At 27.4% G+C, this 4836-nt stretch overlaps 1 long non-coding RNA gene across 1 annotated transcript; it reads left to right on the top strand.

Moving 5' to 3' along the window:
* Positions 1-2051: 2051 nt before the first annotated feature.
* LOC127130931 (uncharacterized) lies at positions 2052-2625 on the top strand. Its single transcript, XR_007806496.1, has 3 exons — positions 2052-2203; positions 2290-2410; positions 2504-2625. It is a non-coding gene; the product is annotated as an uncharacterized LOC127130931 (long non-coding RNA).
* The last annotated feature ends 2211 nt before the right edge of the window (positions 2626-4836 follow it).

Below are 4836 nucleotides of genomic sequence, written 5' to 3'. Positions count from 1 at the left end.
TTTATTGCTTTTGATTTTAATACATTTTTATTATAATTCGGTATACAGAATGTACGTATTTACTATAATTATTCTGTTGAAAGGATAAAATATGTTAGTGCAAAGATAATAGCGGTATAAGATTCAATATGTCAGCGTGTTATTGCAAAATTACATCTATGTAAAATTCAATTAATAATAGATTGACATTGGAATGACCCTATATTATTGTTCATAATAAGTAACCGATTTTAATTTGTAGAGTTTGGATCTCAATTAAATCAAATCAAATCAAATAATAAATATACTATTTAAATTTTAAAAATATTCTTATCATATATGGCGGGTAAATATCAATAATAATAATAACAATAATAATAATTAATTGGTAGGTAAATTAACAATAATATTAAATTACTCAATTAATATTAATCAACTATATTAAATAGTTATTTTTAATTTAAAGTTATAATTTAATAACATATAATTATACAATCAAAACGATGTTATATATGTGTAACATCAAATGTTGGATCCTTTTCAGCATTTTGCCACACACCTCTATCAAATTTATATACTCTCTTTTTTTCCAGGTTATTAGGTTTGTAATTTTATAGTCATCTAAATTTGCAGTTACATTAATTTTTGAATTTTTTTTCAGTGAAAATGAGTAGAAAGGTTGATTCTGTGAAAGACATCAATGACTCAAAAGAAACTTGGCGTCTTGCTGTTCGAATAATGGATGTTTGGAGTGTTGTGAATAATAAGGGTATTGAACATTTGGAGATGATTGTTATGGATTCCTTGGTAAATTGCTTTTCTTTTTTTAAGTATAGATTTTTGTATGATAGTTAGTAATTACAACAAAATGCTTTTTTGTATAACATATAAAAAGAAGATTATTTTCATTTTGTTAGGGTGATCGGATTCAGGTCCTTATTCGTCATGACCATTTACTGAAATGGAAAGAGGTTATTAAGGAGAATATGACCTGCATTATAAACAATGGCAGTGTCTATAACAATGATTTTCAGTGGAAGGTATGTGATCATTAAAAAAAAATTGTGTTTCTTGGTGGTACCACAATGAAGGCAATCGAACTTCAAAATATTCCACCTAAAGGATATTTCTTTAAAGATTTTGGTGAGATACTTCAAGGCAAATGCAAAACCGATAGACTGGAAGGTAATTTAAATTCTATTATAACTTATATAACTTATATATTTGCAAACACATTCAACAATGAACCTTACTTTAATGTAGATATTATTGGTGCTGTTAGTGAGATAAACCATATCCAATCCAACACTCCGGGGAAGAAAGTTATTGTTTCTGTTGTGCTGAAAGATTTGAAGTAATGCGCATTGTTTTCATAACTTATGTGTTTGATAAATTTATATATTTTGCATCACTGAATCCCATCATATAATATTGTTTATTTATATTGCAAAATAGGGGTAATTGCATAAATTGCAATTTATGGGAAATCTATGGATCAAAATTTTTGGCTTACTACAATGATCCTAAAAACAATGGAGCTATTGTAATTTTGCTCACTCATGCAATGGTAAAAGATGCCCAAGGTATTACACTATCAGACTTTATAAATACATAGCTGATTTGTATTTTTCATTATACGTTCAATAATTTTTATATTAATTATACAATTTACAGTGTCAAATGCATGGAGTGGTTCCAAATTGTTGATAAATGAAGACATCCCTGAAATTCAAGATTTTATGTCTAAGTATGGATTTTATTTATTTATTTATATTCAGATTATTATACATAATTTTTAATTTCAAAAACAATCTTATTTCTATAGGTTGCCTACTAATGAACAGAAGGAGAAGCCTACTCAATCTGCAAAATCTCTTTCTAATTGGTCTGGTGGTTCTCAGTATTCGCCAGTAGAAAGGTTTGTTCATAATGCGAAATGTATGTCCTTAAGTCAGTTCTGCAAAATCAAATATGTAAGTTGAATACTATAGAGCCGAATTTATCTTTACTATTACAATTATATTGTTTGCTTTTTGAAATTAATATCATTTTTGATTTGCTTTTAGGAAACTTTATGTGTTACTGTAGCAACCACATTGAAATTTGCTGTCTCAAAGTATGAATGGTTTTATTATGGCTGCACAAGGTGTTCTTCGAAGGCACCTAATCCTGAAAAAGCTTATGAATGTTCATGTGGGCAAAAAGTCGAACAGCCTATACCAAGGTACATATAATCTAGATGAATTGCAAATAAATTTGGTAATGGATTTGTTATTAATCATATTATTTTCTTCGTTTAAAATACTATAGGTACAAGATTGAGATATATGTTAGCAATGGTGAATCAAAATATTGATTTGTATTCTGGGATTTCGAATGTGCTGCTATACTTGGAATGACTGCTGAATTTATGCATAACTCTATGGTGGAGGTACATTGTTATACATAAGTTAAAATGTTAATAGTTTATCGAGTTATAAAGTTCAGATTATCACTCATGGTTGATATTTTATTTTTCCATTAGAATGGAGAAGATGATCCAATGGTTTATCCTGATGAGCTTGAAATGTTGTTGAATAAGAAAATGGCTTTTAGAGTTAAGGTGCAACCAACGTTTTCCCAAGCGTCTGTTTGGAAGCTTTGTGATGATGAAGCCTTTGTTAAAGATATTGAAAATGACTACATAGTAGAAGACGTATAATATTCACTTAATTCATGTATTATTTAAACATTTAACAAGTATAATAAATATTCGATGTTTCAATGTGCAGAATCAGTCTAAAACTGAATATGCAAAGTTGGTCCCTAACAAAGAAAATTTGGAAACTTCCGCAGTAAGTATCTTCGTTTGTTAACATAATAATTTTCTATGATAAATATTGTATTATTATAATTCATTTTATATCTGACAATTAATTTTTTATATTGCAAGCAAACATTATCTGCATCTGGTGAAAATGATCCAGAATCAATCATTCTAATGACTCCGGCTAAGGATGTTGTAATTGCTGACAAGGGTGAAGAAGTTGATTTTGAAGCGTCTGGCGCTACGCAATTATCAGGCACCAAACCATCCAAGAAATTAAAGATAGAACCATCTTCTTAATTATAATTTTTGGAAATTTGATATTGAAATATATTTTATGAACTTTTTAGCACCAGAATGAGTTTAAGTATGAAGTTGTTAAGAACATGATATGTTTTGGTTGTAGGATGTGTTCTTACTTTTTTGAAGTGTTTATTTTGTGGGATTACAATTGACATTTATATTTCATGTATGATTTAAAGGATGATAATGAGTATTTAAGTCATGTGTGTGAAATTATTCAAAATCCTATGTTGTTATGTTGAACATTGTGTTTTGTGTGTTCTTTCAACTACAAAATTTATATGAGTATCATATCTTCAAATGTTAATAAGTATTTTAGATTGATAACAAAATACGTTGTCATCTTATGAAATATGTGTATACGACTAAATTATAAATAGATTATTGCATGTCATGTTTGGTTTCAGCATGCCTAATGGTGTTAGAAATTAAAAAAACAATTACATAAAAATTTATTATGAAATCCTTCAAAACTAATTATAGAAAACACATAGAAACACATTTTTTTACAATTTTTTTCAAAGTCTAATACATATGTTAAAATTGCAGGTAGTTCAGAAATGTTGGAGCAATGTTTGAATCTTGCATTCAACTGAATTAAGGAATTATAAAAAAAACAAGGTATAATTATCATATACAGTGAATTGTCTTTTGATTGGTAATGGAAAATCTACATTGTTTGTTTGAAATGATTAAGTTAAGCATGCAACTATACTTTTTACCAATCTCACGTCATCATATATAGTATTATAACTCAACATATTTAAATTATTTATTTGCCAAAATATAGTTGGGGGTTGAAATGAATAATTATGTCCACTGCCTCCTTTCTATTGACTAGGTCAGTGGAGTATTAAAATAATTCAGCCGTAAGATAATTAATGTTATGCATGATTTGTAATAAATCAATAAGAATATCAATTCTTTATACATTTAGTTGTACAAGAAAATGATTGTAAATAATTAAAGTGGGCTAAGAAAATGGGCCCCACTAAATCCCACTATATATTATATAAAATATAATTAAAAAATTGATTCAAATATATCAAATACATTAAAAGAGAGTTTTTCATTGGGTAACGTGATGTATGATATGAGTAATTTCCAATGAGTGAATTATTTTATGGATTTGGGATAAAAAGAGAATTTTGAAATCTTGAATTATGGTGTGGATTTGGAATAAGAGGTGGATTTCCAAAATATGAGGTATTTTGTTGATTTGGGATACAAAGAGGACTTCCATCATTTTGCATAAAATTGGAGCATGTGTTATGTTGATTGAGGTTCATTTTCAAATGAAATGTGTACACAAAAAAATTAAAATTAAATAAAATAAATTGGTCAAATTTAGATGTGAGTGAAAAATGTGATAAAATAAATTACCTATTTATACTAAAAAATATTACCGTTATTTTATTGTTGTTGCAATCTTATCATTCCAAAATAAAATCAATATCCTGAAATCAAATTAGTTATTATTGTAGTTTTTTAAGGTTGCGGACAGGTTTTGAATCATCACTTCCTAAAAGGTTGCAGGCAGGTTTTGTATAAACCCAGTTTTTTAAGGACCAAATAATTGTACGAAGTTAAATCATTTTTGTTGTTGGACTTATTTCTCACAATTTTAACTAAAATTGTGAATCTTTTGTTTCAATATCTTTTGTTGCATTAAACCTTACTGTATCAATTGCAATTAATTTCAACATTTTGTAGTATTCATTACTATATTTTAAAACAAATGAGGTTCT

Source organism: Lathyrus oleraceus, chromosome 1 (assembly GCF_024323335.1).
Source record: "Lathyrus oleraceus cultivar Zhongwan6 chromosome 1, CAAS_Psat_ZW6_1.0, whole genome shotgun sequence".
Classification (NCBI taxonomy): Eukaryota; Viridiplantae; Streptophyta; class Magnoliopsida; order Fabales; family Fabaceae; genus Lathyrus; species Lathyrus oleraceus.
Note: the sequence above shows the minus strand (reverse complement) of the source record. Positions and strands in the feature narration are given on the sequence as shown.